At 49.5% G+C, this 26280-nt stretch overlaps 1 protein-coding gene and 1 pseudogene across 1 annotated transcript in view; both read left to right on the top strand.

Moving 5' to 3' along the window:
* LOC147571268 (pleckstrin homology domain-containing family M member 1-like) overlaps positions 1 to 21484 on the top strand; it is a 53014-nt pseudogene extending 31530 nt beyond the window's left edge.
* The window catches only part of LOC147571269 (leucine-rich repeat-containing protein 37A2-like), a 62401-nt gene continuing 42495 nt past the window's right edge, over positions 6375 to 26280 (top strand). Inside the window, exon 1 of the mRNA XM_086696478.1 lies at positions 6375 to 6416. The gene's annotated coding sequence lies outside the window, so the exon portion shown is untranslated. The remainder of the gene's footprint in view (positions 6417 to 26280) is intronic.

A 26280-nucleotide genomic window follows, 5' to 3' on the forward strand; every position in this document is an offset into this window, starting at 1 on the left:
ACCCCTAACACTCACGCTCTGAACTTTCCGCCTGTGGGTGTTGGGCTCGTGGAGGAGGCCAGGCCCCCCAGGGCTGGTGAGGAGGGTCCCCCAGTGGGTGTGAATGCTGGCAGGGGGCGGCTCTCACTGTGCCTCTCACCCGCCAGCCCTCAGGCCGAGACTGAATCTGGGGGCTTGGGCTTCCTTCCTGCTGCAGGCATGGCTTTGTGGCCGGGTGGATGCCCACCGCCGGCATCTGGCTGTATTTCATGGTTCACAGGGCACTTTCAAAGCCTCATCTCATTTAAACTTGGTCATCACCCCCACAGGAGAGCAAGGAGCAGCTGAGTTTTATAGATACTGAAATGGAACCTCGTAAAACCTCGACGAAGGTTAGGATGAGGCAGCTATTAGGCAGAAGAGCCAGCCCTTCTCGTCCCAAGGCCAGAGGGCCTCTTTCCCCTGGCCCTGTGGGAGGCAGGCATGTGCTCAGGATCTGAGCCCCACTCTGACTCCCACCGCCCGCCGCTGTGGAGGGACCTCCAGCAGAGGAGCTGAAGCCGGACCCTGCACCACTGTCCAGAGATGTCCGGCCTGTCTGACTCCAAGCTGGCACCAGGCAGTGTCCAGACGGTCCTGCCTCCGGTTGGCCTCCCCACCTACTCCCTGCCTGTCGGCCGGCCCCATGTCCCCAGCTCCTACCCTGCTTGCTGAGGCGCTGACTCGGTTGCTTCCGTTTCTGGGCCCCAGTGGAGGGGTGGGCCTACGGGAGGTTGGCATTGGTGAGCAAGCAGTGGGAACACTGAACACAGGCAGCTAGGTAGAAGAGGATGTGGGCTCTAACACCAACCCAACCCAAATCCGATTACCGGCTCTGCCACTTAATCGTCCTGTGACTGGGCAGGTCTCCTGACCTCTCTGTGCACCGACTGCTTCGGCTGCAAAATGGCAGCAATAATTGTTAATGGTGTTTTGTCGTAAAGACTAAGTAATGGGGTTGTTTCTCAGCGGTGGGCATGTGAGTGACGGTTGTTTGATCTTTGTGTCCTCCTTGTATGTCTGCCCCTTCCTTAAATAGCAGGTCCTTCTGCCTAGGAGCTTCTGCGTTGTCCCCAGACTCTGGCCCCGCCACTGCTCACTCTCCTGCCGTCCCTCTCCCCAGGCTGCTCCCGGCAGATTGGCTTCTCGTTTGTACGACCCAAGCTTTGTGCCTTCTCTGGCCTCTATTACTGCGACATCTGCCACCAGGACGATGCCTCGGTGATTCCGGCCAGGATCATCCACAACTGGGACCTCACCAAGCGCCCGGTAAGCCTTGGGCCCAACCAGTCGTGGCCACACAGGGCTGAGGAGTGACAAAGGAATGGTCGCTCCCCTTTGTTGCTGCTCTTTGTGTGGAGGAGTTTGGCTCTAGGGAATTTAGGGTCACTGGTTCAGGCCCCATGATGGTGGGAGGGCCAACCAAGAGAAAACTGTGCTGCTGGTCTGTAGCCCCTGGGCAGAACTCTGTCAGTGCCTGCCTCGTTCCTCAGGTGGAGGTCTGAGGGTGGTTCTCTGCAGCTCCCATGGCCATGGAGAAAACTGTTTAAGGCACCAGCAACTAGAGAGAGAGAAAGAGAGGGAGAGGAAGAATAGATAAGGAAAGATAGTTAGGATAGATTATATTTCTAGATGGATGGGGGATGGGTGGGTAGATAGTTGTGAATAGATAGATGGGTGGATGGGTTGGCGGGTGGATGTAGACAGATGGTTGGGTGAATGGATGTGGATGGAGGGATGGGTAGATGGATGTGGACTGATGGACGGGTGGATGGATGGGTGGGCTGGCCAACTGGCTGTACTTCCCCTTGGAGCAGTCAGCCTTTTCTGTATATTTGTTTACATACATTTGTAAAGTTGGGATCGTTCTGGACTCATACTGATTTATAACAGGCTCTGTCCACTTGGTACCATTTAGTGTGATTTAGTCTTGAGTACTTTTTTATGTTCACCAAATGCTTTTGAATAAGATGTATTCTAAGATCTCTCTTTTCTTCTTCTCCACCTGAGCTTACCCACCTACCTAGCTATGTTACCATTAGCAAATTATTTAACTTCAGTTTCCTCATCTATAAAGAAGGATTAATAAGTATCTGCCTCAGAGGACATTACAGGAGATGGCACCCGCCAGTCTCTTAGAGCCTTACATCAGTGCCCTTTCTTTCTCCTGAGGCCTGCCACACCTTCAGCCCCTCATTCACTTAGTCAGAGCCTGCCTGGAGGAGCACAAACTTGGCTTTCTCCCAAAGGCACAGATTTCTGCTTAAGACAGACACAGAAGCACAAAGAAGAAGCTATTTGTTTCTCAAGACCCAGGCCTATTGGCCATGCAGTCTTGACGTGTGGATGTGTCGTCAGAGCACAGGGAACGTGACTCTTAGATTCCGTGCCACCCCAGCCTCCACCTTGCTGGGGACCGGAACCCCAAGGACATTAGCTTCACTTTGGCTTTTTGTTGGTTACCTTGTCCTCACTCCTGCCCTCAGTGGTAAGTATTTAACTAACTGCATATAGAATATTAAACCTCAGAACCGCCACAGATGCAAATAATTCTTTGGCCATAAAACACACTCGCTATTTACAACATCCGGACAACTTTTTTTTTTTTTATTTTTTATTTTTTGCATTTATTTATTTTTGAGAGAAAGAGAGAGAGAGAGAGAGAGCACGAGTGGGGGAGAAGCAGAGAGAGGGGAAGACTCAGAATCCAAAGCAGGCTCTAGGCTCTGATCTGAGCTGTCAGCACAGAGCCCGACATGGGGCTCAAACCCGTGAACCGTAAGATCATGAACTGAGCCGAAGTCGGACGCTTAACCGACTGAGCCACCCAGGCGCCCCTGCATTATTATTATTATTATTATTATTATTATTATTATCATTATTTTAACCTAAACTCAAAATAATTCCGTAAGAGATGCTTTTCTTTTCCCCACTTTATAGACAAGGAAACTGAGTCACAGAGGTTAAATAAGTGTCACAAGGTCCTACTGGTAGGCAGTGGTAGAGCCAGGATTCGAATTCAATTCTGACTTGAAAGCCTGACTCCTAACCACTGCATGGTAGTTGATGGTGGAGACCATCTCAGATCCTCCGGCCTTCTTATTACACCAAGGAGGAGACTGAAGGGGAGAGAAGCTTCTTGGTAGTTAATGAGGCAGCCAAGTGTGCAGAGACAACACCTCAGTTTAGACCCGGGCTCTGCTTTCTGCAGGTAGATTGGATAAGCCACTTTAGCTTCTCTGAGCCTCCATTTACTCATCTGTAAAATGGGGGTGGTGACACCTCCCCCATTGAATTGTCATCAGCCCGAAGAAAGGATATGGTTGAGATCCGCAGCCCACCGTCGGGCAAATAGTAGGCGCTCAGTAACCGGCTTTGGCATTAGGGTCAGGGCCGAGGGTAGAACCTGTAACACCCTGTCAGTGGGAGAGGCTGGGATTGATCGCTCCCCTCCACACGGGGACTTGGGGGAGCCCTGGTTGGTGCTGCTGGCCAGAGCTTGGGGTGGGGGCGCTCGGGAAACCTTGTTAAGCTGTGTCTGATCTGTAGTTTCCTGTGGCTGGAGCCTGACTCAGACAGTCACCTGGTTCCCGGGTCGGCGCTGGGGCAGTGCCTGTTTCTGTTAGGCAGGAAAATGGGGGCTGGGAAGACAGGAAATAGTGGGAAGGATCTGTAGGCCCGGGGGGAGAGGGGCATTGACCCAACGTGGCCGGGGAGGGACCGCAGCTAGTGCCTGGGAGGGAGAGTAGGTTTGGGAGTTAGGGCAACTGGGTTCAGATCTTGACTTTTATGAGCTGTGGACCTAGGCCCGGTCACATCATCTCTGGTCCTCCATTTCCTCATCTGTATAATGAAGATGGCACCGCTTCCCTTGGACGGTGGTGGCAGGGCGGGTGAGTGGGTGGGTAATACTGTGCCTGTCGCAGAGATGCTCACCGAACGGCCATTCTGTCCCGCCCCCCCCCCCCCCAACCGCCACCGTCTGCCGTCTGGTGGTGTCCCAGATCTGCCGGCAGGCTCTGAAGTTCCTGACGCAGATCCGGGCCCACCCCTCATCAACCTGCAGCTGGTGAATGCCTCGCTGTACGAGCATGTGGAGCAGATGCGCCTCGTCCGGAGGAGACGGGAGCAGCTGAAGCTTCTGGGGGATTACCTGGGCCTGTGCCGAAGTGGGGCCCTGAAGGAGCTGAGCAAGAGGTGAGCGTCCCGGACACACACACACACACACACACACACACACACACACACACGCATGCAGCTAGTGCCCGCCCAAGACGCCCCCTTAGGAAAAATGCCAGAGCCGAGCAGAAATCACCTTCCCACTAGGTTGGGGAAATTACCGCAAGCTTTGGGAGTGGTTTTTATTTGTTCATGTATTCATTCATTTACTCGTTCATCTAACAGTTATTTACTGAGAACATACCAAGTGCTCAGCACTGAGCCAGCTTTGTGAGCTCCACACTGAGCAAGGTAGACCCGGTCCTACCCTCTCACAGGGAAGGCAGATGAGTAAGCCTAGAGCTACAACAGCCTGTAGAGCTGCTACAACAGCCTAGAGGGAGCTAGAAGGGAGGCAGGATGCCTGGAAGTACAGAGGTGAGCCCTCTAATCCGGAGTGGAGGAGGGCAGAGCCCGGAAGACTTCCTGGAGGAATGTACATATAAGATGAGCCTTGGAGAATGAGTCAGAGTTAGAAAGGGGAAGACTCAGGAAAGAGTGTTACAGATGGAAGGAACGGTGCGCTCAGGCCCTGAATGAAGGCCCCATACGAGGGAAGAACAGAGAGAGCTCCTGGGCGTGCAAGGAAGGAAGAGGGGCGCTGCCAGGACCCCGCGCTGCTCGGCCACGTGGAGGCCCCCCAGGCAGGCGCACGCGGCGCGCACCCCGAAGTCGGTGCCCGCGCGCGCGCACTCCTCTCCACTGGGCCCGGCAGCCCTTCCCTCCCTCGACACCCAGCAAACAGAGGTTGCGGGGGGGACTGGAACTGAGGGTCCCCAACCACGTTGGAGCAGGAGGGCAGAGTAGGAAAGGATGCGGGGGGAATAAGGGAGACCAAAGGAGGAAGGACTGAGGGTTTTTTGAGGGGGGACCACCTCGCTGTCTCAATTCCTCGGATGAGTGGCCTAGAGCCAGCCAGGCTGGGCCAGCAGGGCGCTGGGAGGCAGTGTCAGCCTGTGGCTTTGCTGGGCTAGAGGTGGGGGCGGGGGCGGGGCGGGGAAGGCCAGGTGGCAGGGGCTGTTTGGAGAAAGGAAGGCTTTCTGGGCCCAAGGGAGGCCAAGTCCGACGCCTGCCCCGGAGCCCGGTGTACTTGATTTGGCTTTTCAAATATGCACTGAGGCGTCGTTCTTGCCTTGAGAGCTGAGTTATTCACACCCACTGGGCCCTGCTGGATAAGAGCACCAGTGAATGCAGGACTGGTAGGGAGAGCCAGCTAGTGCGCTGAGGTTGCACAGAGAGACAGTGACCCCTCGCCGTTTTCTGGGTGTGGAACTTTTAGTCCCCGCGCAGGAGAGGGTGACAGCCTTCTGGTTCCAGGCGGGGACGCAAGGAGCTCCGTTTCTCAGCCTCCCCTTGGGCTGATGGCTCGGAGCCTGGAGCCTGTTTCCGATTCTGTGTCTCCCTCTCTCTCTGCCCCTCCCCCGTTCATGCTCTGTCTCTCTCTGTCCCAAAATAAATAAAAAACGTTGAAAAAACAATTAAAAAAAAAAAGCAGCTGTTTATTTGTACCCTTATCTCACTTCCTTTCCTAGACCGCGACCTCTCTTGAGGGCAAGAGGAACCGGTTTCCCCACAGCACACAAGACACGGTTACCACTCATTCATTGGGAGTTTATTGGAAGGATAAATGGGGGGGGGGGGGGAGTAGTAACCGGACATATTTGACATAGGAGATGCTTGCGCACAAGAGCCCAGCGGAGCGCAAGCTCCAGACCCACAACTGAGCAGCTTACTGGGAAGCAGAGCGAGAACAGCCCCCCCAAGCCTGCCTCCGCTGGGGAATGGCAGGTGTCCACCAGCTCTCCTGCAGCTTTGCTCTGAGGACCTCACGTCCCTACTTCTCCGACTGCCCTTGTCAACGCCTGACTCGATGCCGAAGCCCGCCCCCCTACCCACAACTATGCTTCCTCGTCCCCGATCTGCGGCAGTGCCTCTGACTACTCTTAGCCTTTTTGTCCGGGCCTCTTCTCCGTCGCCCTCCTCTTCTGTCTCCATCACCACCGGCAGGGCGCGCGCCGGGGCAGCCCTGGCCGGCAGGAGGGGGCGGGTCCTGCGACCGGGAGCCGGCAGCCGGAAGCCGGACGGGGGGGGGGGGGGGCCGTGAGGACGTGTTCCAGGGAAGCCAGGGCCGGACCCGGCGGGGCCGGCGACGTGGAGCCGCTGTACCAGCAAACGCACAAGTGAGGGCCGCGTCGGGGCACGGGCGGGGGCGCAGCCAGGCTGGGCGAGGCCGGCTCCCCTGGCTGGGGCCTCGGGCGCCCGCCAGTGTGGAGGCCGAGTCCTTCCGCCGGGGCGCTGCCGGGGGCGGCTCGGAAGTTCTGTCTCTGGCGGGATGCCCAAGTCGGCGGCGGATGGAGGGTCCGGCCTGATGCGTGGGGACGTTGGGCCGGACGGCTCATGGGATCTTCGAGGCCGCGACTACCTGCTAAGTAGACTAGGTGAAGGGAAAGTCACACTTACAGATGATAAATTGTTTGTCCAGCACCTGCCAACTCACTGCTCTGGGTTGGTAGAGATGGTGGGAGTCAGGGCCCCTACACCTAGTTTACTATTCACTTGGAGAGCCCAGGGACGTCCGAAAAAAATCTAAGGTGTGGCAGGATTGGATGGAGTGTAAAGGAACAATACAAACGGAATCTTCTTTAGTTTAGAAAGAGCCATCATTGAGCTAAGGTCGTCAGAATAAGTTTCATTGTAACTCACAGCTCCTAAATGACGTCGGCCCCAACTCTTGATTGACACTAATCTGTTGTTGCTGCTACACTTTTTTCCCTTTTCTTTTGATTTGGTTTATACCAGAGACCATAATGATGAAGTGTTTGGTTTGAGTGCAAATATAAAACCTACTTTGTAACAGTTTTAAAACGGAGCCCTTTAAAATAGGGAGCCCTATTCTCATATAAAAAGTATAAGAAGGGACGGGTCGCCTGTGTGGCTCAGTCGGTTGGACATCTGACTCTTGATCTCAGCTCACGGCTTGATCTCTGGGTGGGGAGTTCAAGCCCTGCGTTAAGCTTCAAGCTGGGCGTGGAGACGACTTTAGAAAAAAAAATTTTATATCTATATATATGATGGAACTTAAATAATCAGACCTGTGAGTCCATTGGAAAAGGAATGAAATAGAATTATTTTTGTGTTACTAAGAAAGGACAGATCTTTTAGTGTGTCTTTCCCCTGAAGTATTGAACCAGTCCTGGGAGTTCTGGTTCTAGACTTCTTTTTCTGATCTATAAAATGTTAGTTTGGAGCTCATAAACTTTGAGGCTCCTTTCAGCTTCATGATACTGGTGATTGAGTGTCTTAAAAGGAAACACACAATCCTGCGAGCGTCAGCAATTAACTTTTGCAGTTGCAGAAATTAATGATTGAGGCTGAATTGACACAACAGTAACTGAGCATCTTAATTTTACTGGAACTTTGAACCCACTTTGTGGTTATCTCTGGCCATGTCCCTGACAGTACGTTGGAATGAAATCAGTACTTGAAAGTTCTGTATCTTGAAAACTCCTTCTTAACTGCCTGAGCAATGAGTGGGGGAGGGAGGGGAGGTGAAAATCAGAATAAACATTTTATGCTTAAGTAATACTGCATTAGGATGAACTTTATAGATGAATAAGTGGCCAGGCTTCTATTTTTGATATTCAAGTGGTTGTAGAGGTGTCTATATTTGTCCCCTGTATAGTCTAGGATCACTCAGTGCCCTGGACCTTATTATCTCTAGAGATTCTTTGCGGTTTTAATTTTTTAAAAAATATTTATTTTTGAGAATTAGAGTGTGAGTGGGGGAGGGGGAGAGAGAGAGAGAGGGAGCTACAGAGTCCGAAGCAGGCTCTAGGCTCCAGGCTGTCAGCACAGAGCCCAAAGCGGGGCTCGAACCCACGAATCGTGGGATCATGACCTGAGCTGAAGCCGGACACTTAGCCGACTAAGCCACCTAGGTCCCTCTATCCCTAGAGCTTCCGATTCAGTAGGTCTGGAGCACAAGAAGCTCTATTTTTAACAAGCTCTCCAAGTGATTTTGGTGAGCAGCTGGGTGTGAAAACTGTTACCTTATCTGAAGACCAGTTTTTCCCTTTTTTTGATTTTGCCTTCTGGTGAGAGGCTAAATGTAGAAGCGGCAAGGTGGGTGAGGTGAAAATGACCAGATGGTTCCCACTACTTTTAAGTAAAGCAAAAACAACCACAAATGTTTGTATGATGCCGTAAAGGTTACACAGCAATTTCATATTGCATTTGGATCTATGAGCCTTTAAATAGTTGTGATTATTGATTCATGTGTGTACCCTGTTTTATCGGAGACTGAGGCACCAAGGAGTTAAATGGCTTGTTCCTGGTTCCTCAGCCAGTCCATAGTGGGACCAGAACTTGCAACCAGTATCTTTTAACTCTAAAACTGTTCCCTGCTCGTAGGGGTCAGAGGCAGCATGGATACAAAATAGGTGTATATGAAAGGATGAGAGTAGTTCCATGGACTTTAAAAAAGCAATTTCATTTCTACAGACTGGATTTGTTTGTTTGTTTGTTTGTTTGTTTGTTTTTAGTCAGCAACAGTGACCTTGTTTTCTTACTATTAGGTCTCTCTGCTTGGTGATGTCATTACCTAAGCCCACCACGGACCCCATGTTGGACAGGGCTAAGACTTCTGGTTTCTAGTGTCCACCTGCCCCCCCCTCCCCCGCCCGCCCCAAGTCCTGCCTGTGCATCACCTGTTCCTTACTGGCTTCAAGTGTGTTGTCTGAATTCCCAGTTCGGTTTAAAACAGACTTGCCACATAGTAGTCCCCCCTATGCCATGCCTGCTTGCTTTGTTGTTTTGCATTTGATTTCCTCCCAGGCATGAAATGTAGAGATTGGAATCATTTTCTTGGCCGTATCTCTTCTAGTTCATTCAGAGCATTCGGAGCTTAGGTGGGAGAAGTCAGTATTGTTTCCCTGCAACTTTAAAGTTTGTCCATTTTGGCTTAGAAAACGGTATAAGCCACCTGAAGGGTGTTTATAGGGTGAGTGTTGCCATCATCTCTCACCCTGTCCTCATAGACTTTAAAAATTGGAGGGGACTGGCAAAATCTTCCATTCCAACTCCCTTTAGTCAGGAAGACCCTTTATAAAACCCGAAGCAGTTCATGTACCCTGTGTTTAAACATGCAGGAGCTCTTTTTCTTCTTCCTTTTTTTCTTTTTTTCTTTTTTTTTAAGTTTAGAGAGAGAATGAACACGAGTTGGGGGGGCGCGCAGAGAGAGGGAGAACCCCAAGCAGGCTCCCAGCTGTCAGCGCAGAGCCCTCCCGACACGGGGCTCGAACCCATGAACCATGAGATCATGACCTGAGCCTACCAAGAGTCGACGCTCAACTGACTGAGCCACCCAGGCGCCCCCCTTCTTCCTTTGCTTGAAGAGAGAGAGTTCATAATTATTCTGGGGTTTTTGTGGGGAGGGGCAGGTTGAGCTGAAAGCTACCCTCTTGAATGGGGCTCTTGGTTCTGGCTCTCCCTTCAGGAGCCGCAGTGGAGAATGAGCCCATTCCTCTGCCTGTATGTCAGCTCTAGGTATTTGAAAAGCACCAGCTGCCCCATTTTAATGGAGGGTTTTTTTTCTCTTTTCTTTTTTCTTTTCTTTTCTTTTCTTCTTCTCTTTCTTTTCTTTTCTTTTCTTTTCTTTTCTTTTCTTTTCTTTTCTTTTCTTTTCTCAGAGGCTTATTATCACTAGCTCTTTTGACCATTCCTCTTCATGACTTGACTTCTAGACTCTTTCCCGGTCATCCTCTTCATCCATCTTCCATCAGGGGAAGTCTTTATTTTTTTATTTTTTTTTTCAACGTTTATTTATTTTTGGGACAGAGAGACAGAGCATGAACGGGGGAGGGGCAGAGAGAGAGGGAGACACAGAATCGGAAGCAGGCTCCAGGCTCTGGGCCATCATCAGCCCAGAGCCCGACGCGGGGCTCGAACTCACGGACCATGAGATCGTGACCTGGGTGAAGTCGGACGCTTAACCGACTGCGCCACCCAGGCGCCCCCAGGGAAAGTCTTTAATAGGGGCCTTTAACAGACAGCTCCCAGGATGGAATGCCACTTGATATTGTACATTGGGGACTTTTTAAAAAAGTCTTAAGTGGGAATGCTTTTCATCCCTGACAAATTTCATCTTACTATTTTAGCCTAAATGAAAATATTACTATTTGTTTTGTGGTACAACATCCTAACCTAGGCTCATTAGCACAGAGTGATGTGCAAATGTCATCAACGTAAGTTGGTTTGTTAAAAAATCTTGAACAAAACGTAGAGCTGAAGGCAGTCCTGTGGTAGAATGCTGGAAATCTTTGCTAGCATCCCTTGGGTACCATTATTTAGCCTGCCATGAAGCCCTCGTCCTTAAAGTTTAAAGTATTTGTCAATCCATGGGAGAAATGTACTATCTCATTATTTTGACTTTGCATTCTTCTGATTACTAGTCAAGTGGAATAATAGATATAGATATAGATGTAGATATGGATATAGATATAGATACAGATATGTTTGGGTTTTCTTTTCTGTCATTTGCTCTTTGCCCATTTTACAAAAGTGCTTTGACTTTTCCTGTTGATTTGCAGCATTTTTTAATATACTCTAGACATTAGTCCTTTCTTATCTGCCGCGGGTATCTTCCAGTCTCTGCCTGTCTTTTTATTTTTTTAGAGCGTCTTTGGTGTAGACAGGTGTTTTGTTTTAATGTAGTCAAATTGACGAGTCTTGTGGTGTGTGTGGTTTGGGGGACAGTATTGTTTTTTGCCTTGTTTAGGAAATTCTTCTTCAACCTGAAGTCATAGTATGCATTCCTGTATTTTCTCCAGAAAATTTTGAAGCCTTGCCTTTTACATTTGGGCTTTAAACCATCTTGCGTTTCTTTTTGTGTCTGGACTCTATTCTTTGCTCCTGGGTCAGGGTTAGGGTTTGTCTGTCTCCGCACTGCAATGATGTTGTTTTGTTTGGTTTTGTGTTGTTATTATGGCTTTGTCATAAGTCCTCATAGCAGGTGGACCAGGTCATCCCTCTCATACTTGATTCAGAGTTGTCTTGGATACTCTTTGCCCCCTGCCCCCCTCCCTTTTTTCTTCTGTTCCCGTTCCTGTCAACACTGCTAATTTTCACATTTGCTCTATGAAGCTGCCATTGACAACTTACCTCATGGCCTACGTGCAGGCCTTCGGTAAAATCCGAATTGTCTTCCCATCGGCGTCGCCGTGCAGTCCTCTTGCTGTCTCTGTGGTTACCCTGACCCAGATGTTGGTTAACTCAAGCTGTGTTCCTCCATCTACCTCCGTACCTCCACGTGCCCTCATTCTACACTATCAGGACCTATCTTACCGGAGGAGCAGTCTGGTCCCTCCATCTCTAGTGGTGATTTCTAGTTTCCTTTCAGGGCCGTGGGTCTTACCCAGGTGCGCTCAGACTCAGTAGAGCGCTGGCCTTGCTTCTGGTGCCGTGGGTCATGTTTAGAGTCCGCAGGAAAGCCCTGGAAAAGACAAGACAGAGTTGAAACCCAGTTTGGGCTTCTGGCTTGCATTGGTAAATTTGGGTTCACAGATTGTGGTGCCCATGGTGGAGGCTGGTTGCTGACCTTTCCCTCAAGGGTTGGAGGTGATATAGTTGCTCAGCAGACTGCTTTCCTGTGGCTCTGATGTGAGAGACCGGAAGCACCAGGAGCCTGTTGTTGGGGTAGCATAGGCAGTATTCCAGAACTGATCGCAGACGACTGCTAGGAAGGGCTCTGGGGGTGACCTTGGTCAAGCCCCGAGGAGCCTCCGGAGAGCACGCTAGGGCCCGCCACCTGAGACCACGCTGGCGAGCCAGGGTACGGTGTCGCATTTCCCAATGAGGTGGCACTCGCCTGGGATTGCCAGGGAAAGGCCTTTACCGGACGGGACATCCCCGTCTTTCAGGACCTTCCTCTGATAGTTTTCTCGCACTGATCGCCTCATCCCTTCTCCCCTCCGACCCCTACTCGCTTCCGGGCAGGCCCACCTGCTTGTAATCCACGTGCCTTTTTGCCGATCCTTTTCTTCATCTCTTCCCTCATCAGGTCAAGCTTCTGTCTTCAGAGTGCTCTTTAGAACTCACTTGACGCCACCGGGTTCCGCCAGCTTTTACTCTTATTTTCTTACGTTTCCTTGGCACCACGCCACTGCGCGGAGCCCCTCGGCTTCCTTTTTGTTTACACTTACATGTAGTGATGTTCCCCTAAATCTTCTTGGGACTTGTCATGTCTCTCTGGCCTGTTGTTCCTAATTACATTGTTTCTCAAGGACAAGGATTATATCTTTCTTGCCCTTTGACTCTCCCTAGTACAGACCAGCGCTCAGCACATCGGGTCAAAGAACAGAGAGTGGGATTGGCTGGGTCCGGATTGAGGTTTATCACTTGCTGTGTGACCTTGAACAAGTTACATAACCTTTCTGGGCTTCGGTTGTCTTATTTATAAAACGAAGATGATAATGGTCCTTTCCGCATAGGGTTATTGACTTTGCAGAATGTCTCCGATGTGGCAGGCACTTAGTAAGCGCCGCCTGTTAGTGTTACAAAGTAAGTTAGTGTTCTTATTAATATTCATGGTAAAATATTAGAAACCGGGCCAAAACATGTGGCCTCAAGTGCCACTTAACAAAGTTTACAGTTCAGTGATGCTGTCGATTTAAATCAGTTACACGTTGGCATCAGAAAGTTTGTCTTTCCTGACCGAAGCACTGTCGATGACTCCTGTCTCACTCATTTCCTCTCTCTTCCTTGGATAGGCAGGTCCACGAGATCCAGTCTCACGTGGGACGCCTGGAGACCGCGGACACGCAGTCTCTGCACTGTGAGTAATTAACTATGGAGAGCAGAGTCCTTTCTCCCGATGACACGATGCTAATGGGCTGGGTTTCCTGACCGCCTTGCTGCCTCAGGGGCTTAATGATTCCATGCCGAAGGAGTTCTGTTGTTAGGGGTGGACAGAAAAACCCTCTGGCAAAGCCTCTGACTTCTCTCATTGCGCCCCGTGGAATCCCACAGGCCTTATCCCCCATTACCCCTCAACTCACCCTGACAGGGCCCTGTGGGAATGGACCTCCTCTCCTCTGTCTTAATCTAATTACCGAGCCCTGGGAGGAATGTACTCCGTACAAACTCAGAGATGTTTAACTGGAATTGGTCATTTCTTCTGAGCTGAGAACGGTGGCTTTTTAGGAGGATTATTCAGAAACGAATAGCAACATTAATTAGTGTAGTTCCCACACTGTGGTTTCATTTGAGAAGAGTGCTGCTTTCTGTTTTACAGTTTTCTGTTGGCCAGAAAAGGTCCTTTCTCTGAGCTGGCCACAACAGATGCCACTGGTTGCCCACACGTTGCTGAAGCCACCCGTTCACCTCCCCACCTGGCTGTCCTCATGCCCTTTTCTGTTTGCTCATGCCTCCTTTTCGGAGCATCGAAAGCATCTCTTTTCTGGGTTCTGTGCCCCACCCTGTTCTAATCTAGAGTGCATATGTTAGCTGCTGCAGGTTGGCCTAGGAGGGTCACATTGCTTCTTTACTGTCGTGTCTTTATTGGGCAAGAAGCAATCTGGGTACCTTTTTTTTTGGTTAATGTTTGTTTGTTTGTTTGTTTGTTTGTTTGTTTATTTATTTATTTATTTGAGAGAGAGAGAGAGCACACAAGCAGGGGAGGGGCAGAGAGAGAGGGGGAGAGAGAGAGAGAGAGAGAATCCCAAACAGGCTCTGAGCTGTCAGAGACCCTGGTGTGGGGCTCGATCCCACGAACCGTGAGACCGCAACCTGTGCTGCAATCAGCAGTCGGGCACAGTCGGATGCTTAACCGACTGAGCCACCCAGACGCCCCCCTGGGTGCCCTTTTTGTACGCGGTTTAGTTCCTATCCATCTGCTTTGTTTGCCTTCCCAGCAGTCTCACTGTCACATGATTAGAAATGGAAAAGAGGCCATGTTGACTGTTTATCAAGAGGGATAAGGAAAATGACTGTATTTATCATATCTTTACCTCTGTGGATTCTTTCCTGGGCCTTTCCTAGTGATATTCAGTCTATTTTGGGGATTCCAGCATCAGCCTGCCCGTCCTTATGGAAAGCCTCAAGGGAGCTCTTCCCTGTGTTTCACACACTAATCTTCCCCTTTGTGCTTTTTTTTCTTTTAACCTCATTACTGTAGGGAATTCAATTGGCAGCCTTCTTACTAGATATTTCTAACTCGTATCTGAGAATAATCTCAAAGGAAAAGAGACCTCATTCTGTTTCAGAAGATACTGCATTTTGCTTAAAATATTTTATTTGGACAACCCAAATATTCATTGTATTTTCTAAAGGCAGGAAATATATTTCTACAGACTTATCTGTAGCTTTTTAAACAATTGGCATTGCTATGACATTAACAGCTACATGTATATATGCGTGTGTGTGTTTAGAGCGACATTTACAGAATCCGTATCACTTGAATTTTTTTCCATTATTCAGTACGATATGCGTTTTTCTCCTTTTCGAATGGGTTTCTTTGAATTTATTGGATATGGAAAAAGACATGTTTATTGTATCATTCTAATTTAAGCTGTCTCTTTTCCAGCAATTACTCTTTTTTTCTCTTTTGTGCAGTAGTAGAAAACGAAATCCAAGCAAGCATTGACCAGATATTCAGCCATCTAGAACGTCTGGAGATTCTGTCCAGCAAGGAGCCCCCGAACAAAAGACAGAATGCCAAACTGTGAGTGTTGTGACGCCTCTTGTCCAGGGGAGGCTGTCAGATATTCTGAAAATCCATTTACACATTGAAAAACTGAGACTCTGTGAAGATGGAGTCCCTCTAAAGGGCACGGTTTCGTTTCAATGATATTTCCTGAAAATAAAAAGCCTGTGAGGTTAGGGGCTCAGAAGCCTGTGTCTCCTTACATTGGGTCATTTTGAAATTTTGCCTCCAATACCGTTTTTCTGGCCAGACCCGTGGCCTTACTTGAAGCCTCCAGCAGCCAGGGAGGTGTGCACTGCCCTCTGGTTCCTGCTGCATTCTTGGATTGAGATGAAATCTTGCCCTTAATCACTTCAGTCAGCCGATTTATAATGAAATAACTGATCTAACATTTGATACTCCGCCATGAAATTCAAATGAAAACCCTCACCACCTCCAGCCCAGCCCCTGCTCCCAAAAGTTCTTATGAAACTTTGTTGTTGCTTTACTCGAAAGGTGCCCTTGGGCTCCTTCTTGAAAAGCGATATAATCCATGGCAGGTCAGGGAGAGGTCGTTGAGCCTGCTTCCTGTCACCTGTTCCCTGTCATGCATCCAGAATCAGAGACCAGCAGATGCTTAAGTAAAGCTGTTGGGATCTCTTGTGCTACAACCGTACTTTAACCACAGGCCGCTTCTTTGTTTTCAACATCAGTGATCAAAATCAGATCATTTTGGTGGGGACAGCATGCAGTGGTGTAGGGAGAAGTAAGGAAGCATCTTTCTTGAATACGAAGGCTGGCCGCTCAGAATGTGCGGCCCTGGGTTTCTGGAATGTAATCTCTGTCTCCATCAATTCCAGTCGTGTTGACCAGTTAAAGTGTGATGTCCAGCACCTGCAGACTTCTCTCAGAAACTTCCAGCATCGGCGATACGCCAGGGAGCAGCAGGAGAGACAGCGAGAGGAACTTCTGTCTCGAACCTTCACCACTAACGTAAGCCAGGCTCCTGGTTGGGGGGCGGGAGGGGGTGGGGGGGCAGTGTCTACAGGCACTCGGCAGCTCGTCGCCACTGAAACTCGGGTCCTGGAGCTTCATCTTTGTAGGGGGTGTCCGCAGCCGATGGACTGGAAGTAACAGTGGGCTTTGTGCCTTGCCACAGACACTAGACCTAGACAGGGAACCTCCTTCTCTAACACGAAAACCCGAAGTGGAAGCAGTTAAAGTGAAGGAGTGGGCAGGGGTGAAAATGACCTGGGTTTGACTGAGAGGTGGAAGTTCCCATGGTGGAAACGGTTTCTGATCAGGTAGAGACAGATGATGAGAACGGAAACCATTTGTCACGAGGGGCAGCATTTCAAAGCTGCCTGCAGGCACTTGCCACCGTGCTGTGTATGTGTGTGGTTCCCGTGTCAGATGCCTTAAAATGTTTTTGCCCCAAATCTGAGCAGCAATTTGGAGGAATTTGTTAACAGGTCTTTTGTTTTGGATGGATTGCTTGACTTGAGCCTGTTCGAAAGTGGCCTGGTTGGTGTGCATGTTTGGTTTTTGGGAGACCCTTGCCCCTGCCCCTCGGTCTTAATAGGATCCATTCCTGCACATGGCTGTTGATGGCTAGAGGACACACTGGCCTTTTTCAGGTCCCTTATAATGTATTTCCACCAAGTGAGGTGGGTTTTGGGTTGTTTTGTTTTAACAGAGAGGTTCATTTTCTAAAGAGGTCTTAGCTCTCTAAGCCTGCCCTCAGAATTCAAATCAGCCCACGTTTCACAGATGCTTAAGTCTCTCTGCTGTGTCCACACTTGCGGCAAATTTCCCCGAGTGTTTCAGAATGTGCCTGTGTAGTTTCTGCTTCTCTAGAGTAAGCAGTCAAGTAACACTGATTAACAATTCAGAAGTGTGATGAGGACGTGTTGGAGGCATAGTGGTAGGCGCAGCTGTCTGTCTTCCTTCCTTCCTTCCTTCCTTCCTTCCTTCCTTCCTTCCTTCCTTCCTTTCGGTAGTTTCAAGTTTTCATAGCTGCCTTTCAAAAGTGTAATGAACTCTACAACATGCCAAAAGGTGTGTGGGCTTTTGATCACTATGGCATTGGGTACTCAGACCTCTTTTAGGTCAGGGATGGTCGCTCAGAATTCTTTTGTTTGCATATCAGCTCGGTGCGGTGCTCTGCACGCAGTGCCCCTTAATCAAAGTTGACTTTGCCAAATGAACTTCTTGCCGGTCACTCTGTGAGCTGGAACTATGGTATGTTTTTCTGAGTGATAATGCCCAATTAGGTCTACCCTTTCAGGCGGAAGGGTAAGAACGATTTGTATACAGAAGGCACTCAATAAACGCTTGTCGAATGAAGAGAAGCCTCTCTTTGATTCGTTCAAACACTGGAGTCTTGTGACCCACTGAGCATTAGCTGTATGCAGAACATTGTTGAAGATGCTTGTGAAAGTAAAGCTTGTGAAAAAGTGAAAAGCTGTGGTCCCCGCCTGCTTCTCGAAACGCTCCCGTGTTAGCAGGGGCACTGAGAGCAGGTGCATGAAAAGTGATTCTGAACGTATGCAGCAAGGAAGAGGTGGTTGAACCTCTTCGTGGTGATTGAAAGAGGGGAGAATGACCGGGCATGGCAGAAGAATGTGCGATTGTCGGGAGGCGGGAAAGAAGGGAACTATGGCCAGTCCTGACTGCCTTCTGTATCCAGTCCGCTTCTGGTGTAAACTTAGAGCCCTGAGGCCAGTCTCAGTGTTTCTTCCCACAGGATGGTTAAGAGGGCCGGCTCTGCACTCAGTAGTGAGATACAGGCCCCGCTGGACTGAACAGCTCTGTGTGATCTTAGACCTCTCTGAGCTTCAGTTTCTTCACCTCTAAAATGGGGATAGTACAGTAACTGTGTTATAACGTTAGGATAAGGATTAAGTGAGCTTAGGGTAATGGGCATCAGGGTGGAAAGTACTTGATCGGTGTCAGTTTTTTTCTTCCTTCATTTCTTTACAGCCCTTTCTGGACCGCTGAGGAGAATTGTCCCATCCCGACTACCCATTAGGCCTTCGTCTCCTTTGTCCTTAGTCAGACTCCGTCTAAGTGCAGCGACAGCTGTAGATAAAACAGCTGCAGAACAAAAGCAAACCTGTAATACTGTGTTAAGGGAAAGCCAAGGAAAGGAACATTTGGAACAAGCTAAGTTAATAGGGGAGTAGTCAGAGAAAGCCTTCAGGAGAAGCCCAGCAAGACCTTGCAGGACTGATGTTCCTTCTTAAGTGGTGGTCATGGTGGAGAGGCAGGAATTCACAGGCCGTGTGCATCTGGCTGTCTCTCTGGCTTGGCCTTGGCCGACAGGCGGAGCAGTCAGACCCGCTGGGACCCCAGGAGCTGACCAGGCGGCAGAGCTAATCCTGTGCCTGCGTCTCTTTCACAGGACTCCGACACGACCATCCCAATGGATAGCTCGCTGCATTTCAACTCCTCCCTCCAGAAAATTCACCATGGCATGGACGACCTCACCGGAGGCGGGCACAGTATGCTGGACGGACTGAGGGCCCAGAGACTGACCTTGAAGGTGGGGGCTTTTCTGGGGGACAGGGAGGAGGCCCTTCGTTCTGGCCTCATCCACCAGTTGGGTACCCGCGTTGACGTCTTGGTTACGTATCCTCGCGTTTTGTTACTTTGGTGGTGAGACAGAGCCCTGAGTCTGGGGTCCTTTCTTTTGGAGCTGAAGTATGAGGAGTCCACAAGTGACCACCTTCCCTTCGCCCGCAGCTGCTACTTGTGCTTGCGACGAACCATAATTTGGCATCACTTGGTATCTGGGTCTTTTTCCGTTTACTGAACTTACCATGAAAGTGGCTGCTACGATAGGCACCACTGAGACCAAGAAATCCCACAACTGCCGAAATTACAGAATGCACGATTCTGAGAAGGCACACGTGGCCACACGTGGCCCCTCGCCCTCACGTGGTTTCCCGGAGAGCCCCTCCTGCCGACCACCTGATAGCCGAGACCTTTTGTGCTCTTTAAAAAAATTTTTTTTTTTCAACGTTTATTTATTTTTGGGACAGAGAGAGACAGAGCATGAACGGGGGAGGGGCAGAGAGAGAGGGAGACACAGAATCGGAAACAGGCTCCAGGCTCCGAGCCATCAGCCCAGAGCCTGACGCGGGGCTCGAACTCACGGACCGCGAGATCGTGACCTGGCTGAAGTCGGACGCTTAACCGACTGCGCCACCCAGGCGCCCCTACACCTCCTGGTTTCTAACGGTCTGGACTTAGGACAGGGCATGGCTGGGATGGGTCACCTCTGCTCCATGATGCTAGAGCCTCAGCCGGAAGATTCCACGGCCGGGGAGGAGAATCATCTGGAGATTCACTCCCATGTCTGGTGCTTGATGTCCGCTGCGCTCCTTAGCTGGGGCTGTCCACTGGAACGTCTACACAAGGCTTCCTCGCAGCCTCATGTTCCAAGAGTGAGTGGCCCGAGAGAGAGAGCCAGGTGGGAGCTGCATCCTTTCTGTGGCCAAGCCTTGGAAGTCACAGGACATCTTTCTGCAGTCTCAAGCCTCCCCCCCACTCCCCCACAGTGTGTCATCCATCAGCCACAGTGTGACGAAAGAGCAGGTGGGGTGGGATAAACCCATGGGTGTGGCCATCTGAGGGAAGCACAGTCGGCCACACTCCCCTTGAACAACGCGCCCATCTAGCTCACAACAGTAAAATACTCAAACTCTGTCGCCATAGGTACCAGGTAGCATCTACTCGCTGGGGGAAGCAATGGCACCGAATCCCTGGATGAGTCAGATTTGACCAGGTGCAGCTTGGGAGGAAGGTCTCCGAGGGAACAGTGTGAGCAAAGGGGTGTGCCCTAGTGGGGGCAGGGCTCGGGCTTGGGCTTGAAGGCCAGGTACGGGGTATCTGAAAGCAGGTTCATTACTCTCTGCCCTGCTCCGTTCCCCACCCCTCTGCACAGGAGAACGTCCCTCTGTGTGCTCAGACGCCCCTGAGCTCGGGGGCAGGATGGCCCTGAGCAGCAGAGGCTGGCAGGATGGGGGCCGCCCCGGCATCTTGCCTGTCTCAGACCCTGTGCGGCAGCCTGGGAAAGTCCTGGGCTTGTCTCTGGGCGCGGGGGTGGGGACGGGGGACGGGTACCCTGTGCCACGGCAGGTCAGTTCAGTGGGCTGACACTTGGGGCTGAGATGAAAACGTCGGGTTCCAAAGCCCAGAACAGAGGGAAAGTGGAGCTGGAAGGGGTCCCTAGGGACCACCACGGCTGACCTCAGGGAAAGTGACTTGCCAGGGATCATTCAGCCAGTCGGTAATGGTCGGTCTGGAATCAGAGTGGAGGTCACCTACTCCCGGGCCAGTGTCCCGCCATTCCTGCTGCCTGTGGGCCACCTCCCCGGGCCATCTTGGCCTGGTGCTAGTTTGTGGCCCTCAGCCCAACTACAATCCCCTGGCCTGGCACTGTCCCATATTCTCGCCAGGCACAGCTAACTGGGGTGGCAGGAGCCATACCAAAGGCTTTTCGGATTTGAGGGCCTCTCCCGAGCCCCTCAGATACTGACGTGAACTGGCACACACATTGCCGGCTTGTGATGTCCCGTAGGGGACGCAGACGGCGGTGGACAGAGCCCATGACCACGGCTGGAATGGTGGGTTCCAGAGCGAAGCCTGGCGGTGGGTGTCATTCTCCCCGTTACCCACTGAACTATATCTCATCCATCCAGAGTCAGTTTCTATGGCAACAGCAGAGTCCTTACCCATCATTTTCATCTGTAAAGATCCACCCCAGCTGCCTGAGGCCGGGCTCCTTGCCCAGCTGCACACCGGGCCCAGCTCCGCATCCCAGGTGTAATGGTGAATCGGCAGCCTGCCAGCCGGGACCTCCTGGGAGGTGCCTGGTAACCGGCATAGCCCTTGAAAATGACCGCATAATCACTTCTTAACCGGGTTAGGAACTTGCTTCCAGTGGCCCCCTCTTGCTTCTGCGTCAGTCACCTCCCTCTTCTCCTCTGGAGCTTACCATCGAAGACCTCCATTCCCTTCTGCCCAGCCTCCAGAGCAAGATAATGCTAATCGAGGCTGCTCCGAAGCCAGCCGCTAACCTGCTAACCCCGGGGAGAGGGGAGCCTCCAGTCTTTGCCCCCCGGGTACGCTCAGGGATGAAACCCCGCCTCCGTGGCCCCAGGGCCAGAGAGCACTCTGTGTGTGGTCCACGCACCCCACCCGCCAGCCCTGTTGTCAGCCTTGGCGGGGGCGCTTCCCCCTCTAACCACCACCACCTTGACAACCCAGTTCCAAGCCCACGCCCGCCAGGAAGTCTTCCTTTCTACACCGCTTTCCTCTGCATCCTCTCTGCATGCCTGTATTTGGTTTCTGCAACATAGCTCGGGGCGCCTGGGTGGTTCAGTCCGTTGAGCGTCCGACTTCGGCTCAGGTCATGATCTCACGGTCTGTGAGTTCGAGCCCCGCGTGGGGCTCTGTGCCGGCCGCTCAGAGCCTGGAGCCTGTTTCGGATTCTGTGTCTCCCTCTCTCTCTGCCCCTCCCCTGCTCATGCTCGCTCGCTCTCTCTCTCTCTCTCTCTCTCTCTCTCTCTCTCTGTCAAAAATAAATAAACATAAAAAAAAAATAAAATCCTAACAGCTTCAGGATCTTTCTGACCTTGAAGAAAGGGCAAATGAAGATACTGTGCCACCACTTCAGAAGCAGAGCCTGAAATTCTTCTGTGCTTTAGAGGTGGTGTTGCCATCCTATGAGTGCCGGAGTCCCGGAGCTGGCATGGCCGAGGAGCCTTTGGATAACCTGGAGGAAGGCCCGTTTACGGTGGGGGTGGGGGTGGAGGGGAGGCAGAATCCCTCTTTCTCTCTAAAAACTCATCTTTTCAGATTCATCATCCAGCCCTCCCCCTTGCTAAGCTCCTAAAGCCCTAGGCAGAGTTTTTCTGGCCTACGGTACAGGCTTTTATCTCAGGCAATACCTGAAAGAACCTTTAACTTTAAAATTCTAAAGCTGACTTTCTGCCAAGAAGTTTAGGAGGAGGGAAGTAATGTTTTTCCCATTTTTGGTTAAGAATTCGCCTTGTGCTAAAATAGTCCTTCAAATACATATCTCTTGCAGCCTGCAGTGATCCCAGCAAAGTGATCATCTAAAGACTTAAATAAACTCTTGTGTGAATGTTGAGTCCTTTGCCTCCTATCAAAGGGCTGGAGTGTAAAGAGTCAAATACAGATGCCTAGAAAAGGTATTCCCATTGGTACTGTGTTTTCTCCCAGTGCCTACAGCACTTAGGCTTAGGGTTTTCCGGGAGGGGCAGGGCTGTTAGCAAGGCTAAGGGAGTAAGGCTCCCTTGGGTGATGCCCAGGAAGAGACCAGGCGGTCATGTGCACTACCACCGAACCTTTCTCCCCATGTGACTCCAGCCCTTGATGCACAGGAGAGTAGGGTCTGCAGTAGGGTCTGAAACTAGAGTTTCCGCCTGTCCATTTGAAATCTACGAGCGATGTGAGATCTGTGCCACTTTCTTGGCTTGAGTCTCCCTTTTGGTACTTCCAAAACTTCTGGAGTAGATCAGGGCAGTCAAAATGTGCCCTGCCAGGATATACCTACAGCAGAGTCATTCAGCCTTGTGTTGTGCCTGCCCTTACTTGCTAAGATAATGAACGACGAATCATGGATGTATTTTCACCTTTACACATATAACCCCCAAATCAGTTATCATTCAGATAGGCATGTTAAATCCATTTGTTTTGGTTGGATGCAGGGCCATTATCATTTCTTATGAAAAGGCGGACAGTCCAGAAGCTTGCTATTCAGAAGGCTGTGTCAGATGCATTCCAGAAACTGTTGATTGTGATTTTAGGTAAGACTTACTTGATTGTCCTTGCAGTATATCAGTTTCAACGAGCAAATAAACTCATTTTGAAAAGTTAATTGGATGAAAACACTTCATATTCTTTTATTCACCAAATGCTTTCAAAGCAGTAGTCTCAAACTTGTTCTTTGTGGCATTTGTGAGAAAAATGACCACAAATATTTTTGTCCCCAGTATATAGATATACAGTGATTTACCTCTGTCCACACAGAAAGTGTTTGACCCAGTCTTCTTTCTTGATTGTTTGCTCATAACACAGAATGCTATTGTGAGTATAAGCTTTGGGGGCACGTGTGTGGCTCAATCAGTTAAGCGTCCAATTGTTGATTTCAGCTCAGGTCGTGATCTCACGATTTGTGAGATTGAGCCCCATGTTGGGCTCTGTGCTGACAGCGTGGAGCTTGCTTGGGATTCTTTCCCTACCTCTCTCTCTGCCTCTCCCTGACTCTCACATGCCATGTGCTCTCTCTCTCAAAACAAAAAAAAACAAAAAAAACAAAACAAAAAAAAAACCTTTGAAGCTATGGACGTCTGGTGTTGAATCTTAGCTCTGTCTCCTAGATTTCTTATGCAATTTTAGGTTTTATAGTCAGATTTGAAGTATTTAATCTCTCTACGCTGCAATTTCTCTATCTGCCAAGTAAAGGTAGTAATTCAACTTACCTCATGGGGGATGAATTGTAAGAGCAAATGAGATGATGGAAAAGTTTAAAACTATCCCTGAAACATGGTAAGCAGAGAAAATATGTTAACTTGTTATCATCGTCTTCCTGTTGGAGAATTTATTAGATTATGTTTTTGGAATCCATTCAGCTTCAGTTTTTGTTTTTGGCACTGACCTATTGGGTGAATATGATTCTTATATTAGGGTCAGCTATATTTTTGTGAACCTTGAAAGTGGTCAGGCTATTGAATAGCATCGATTGTGTTCTCTATTGCGTTCTACAATGGTGTGAATGTTACAGGCTGTGCTCCAAGGGAACTTTATAATTAGTAATGAGTCCCCAGACAATCGCCCCCCCCCCCCACCCCGCCCTCGCCGCTTCACAGTCTTGCAGGCTTAGAGACTAAGAAAGCCTAGCTAAGTTTCAGAGGCCTTATTTGCCCATAAGAGTTGACCCTGGATTGGTCTCAGGCTTCCAGCCTGGACAGCTCTTGCAGTGAAAGTTGACTTCCCTGGTCATCAGGTAGAATCTCCATTAGCTGTCAATTCTGAGTAACAACCTTTAAGAACCAAACTAAACCTTTGGGTTGCTGACCTCTCCCTAACATGCTCTGGTATCCCTTGTACACGATCAAAATGTTGTAGCTGTACTTTGCCTTAAGGGGAATTGTATTGTCTATAAGGGACATGGGCCAGTTTCTGCCAATAAACTGTCCAAGCGCATTCTCTCCCTCCCCCTCCCCCTCCCCCTCCCCCTCTCCCTCTCTCCAAAGCATTGTTCATTGTATCTGGTGGGATTTTGTTTCCGGGGAGTAGACACTGGCCTTGTTTCTAATATGAAGTATCAGCTATAGTCCATGGTCTCTATTCCAGAACTCACACTGACCTCTACCTAATGCCTTACTGTCTAGTCATCTGATTTTGAACATTGTTGTTTCCATAGTTTTAACTTCCTGTGTCATTATTCCTTAGTTCCTATCTCTTAAGATGATAGCGTTTTTGAACCACACAGTCGTTAACTTCATATGTATTTTTTCACACATAGGTATGATTAAAAACTGAAGTGTGAGATGAGAAAACTTCTAGGAAAATGCTTTTATTTTCTGCTTTTATAAATAAAAAGAATGTCTAGTTATTGGGTGCTATCATTGGATACAGCTAGTTTTAGAACAAGGAAAATTCTGAATTGATCTTGTTAACTTTATTGATTTTTTAAATGTTTATTTTTGAGAGAGTAAGCAGGGGAGAGGCAGAGAGAGGGGGACAGAGGATCTGAAGTGTGCTCTGGTGCTTACAGCAGAGACCCCGGTATGGGGCTTGAACTCATGAAGCATGGGATCATGACCTAAGCTGAAGTCAGACGCTTAACTGACTGAGCCATCCAGGCGCCCTCTTTTTTTTTTTTTTTTTTTCCAATCCTTATTCACTTTATTTCAGAAAGTGGTAAAATAGCTGTGGAATACAGACCCTGTGAAGAGATCACAGATGCCAGTACTGAAGACGAGCTACAGGATTTAATTCAAGTATGTGGAGATTAAAGTTCAGGGGTGACATAGCCACTGTAGCCATAATGTAAAGCAACCAGCAGAATTTGGAAGACTTTGGCATTAGCTCTATCATCCTTTGGGAAATGTGAAACTCAGAAACTGCTTTTGACTGCAGGGGATTTCTGGGGCTTTTCCTCAAGTCCTGACCCTTGGCTCTGACCCCTTATTTGAAGTTTGGAGAGCAAATTTCATCAGAGCACTCCCACAGTTGTGGACATAGGAGAGGACACAAGCCTTTTAGAGCTCCCCTCAAACAGAATCTCAAGGATTTGGGAACAGAGTAACTATGGCCTTAAATGTGATTATACTACAGCGTTTGAAACCATTATGCCATTCAAATAGGATGTGTCACCCAGATGTAGGCATCTCATATATATCTTGCATGAATATCTTGCTGAAGAACTTTTCTGTAAATCACTCACATGGATGCCCTGAATTAGGGATTAAGTTGCCAAAATAATTTCTAAAAGAAAATACTAATGTGCCACATACAGAATGTTAAAAAAAAAAAAAAAAAAAAAAAAAAGCAAAAATGTGTTTCATGTCATTGAGAGCTTAATTTGGGGCTAGATTTGTGAATTTTTTTTTTTTTAGATTTTTTTTTTAATGTTTATTTATTTTTGAGAGTGAGAAAGAGCGTGAGCTGGGGAGGGGCAGAGAGAGAGGGAGACGCAGAATCTGAAGCAGGCTCCAGGCTCGGAGCTGTCAGCACAGAGCCCGATGCGGGGCTCCAACCCATGAACCACGAGATTATGACCCTCTCTGCCACTCCTCCACTCGCACTCTATGTCTCTGTCTCTTGCTCTCTCCAAAATAAACATTTAAAAAAAATTTTTTAAAACAACAATAAGCATTTATTCCTCAAAAAACATCTTTTTTAATGTTTATTTTGAAGAGAGAACAAGAGAGAGAGAGTACAAGCAGGGGAGGGGCAGAGAGGGAGACATAGGATCTGAAGCAGGCTCCAGGCTCTGAGCTGTCAGCACAGAGCCCAATGCGGGGCCGAAGCCATGAATGGTGAGACCATGACCTGAGCCAAAGTCAGACGCTCAACCAACTGAGCCACCCAGGCGCCCCATTCCTCCAAAGGGACGGGGGGAGTGGTGGCCTTTGCAGGGTGGAGGGAGGCCTGGGCCCCAAGTGATTCTGGGAAAAGGGCCCGCTCTGGTGGTGCGGAGCCCATCTCCAGGGAGCTAATAAAGGTGGCGTAAATAAAGATATCAATAAATAAAGGGTGGGACGTAGGCGGGGGAGGGGCGCGCACTTGCTAACAGTGCACGCGCGCATCAGGGGGCTGCCATAATG

Source organism: Puma concolor, unplaced genomic scaffold (genome assembly GCF_028749965.1).
Source record: "Puma concolor isolate L17-30 unplaced genomic scaffold, mPumCon1.1.hap2 unalloc_scaffold_34, whole genome shotgun sequence".
Lineage (NCBI taxonomy): Eukaryota > Metazoa > Chordata > Mammalia > Carnivora > Felidae > Puma > Puma concolor.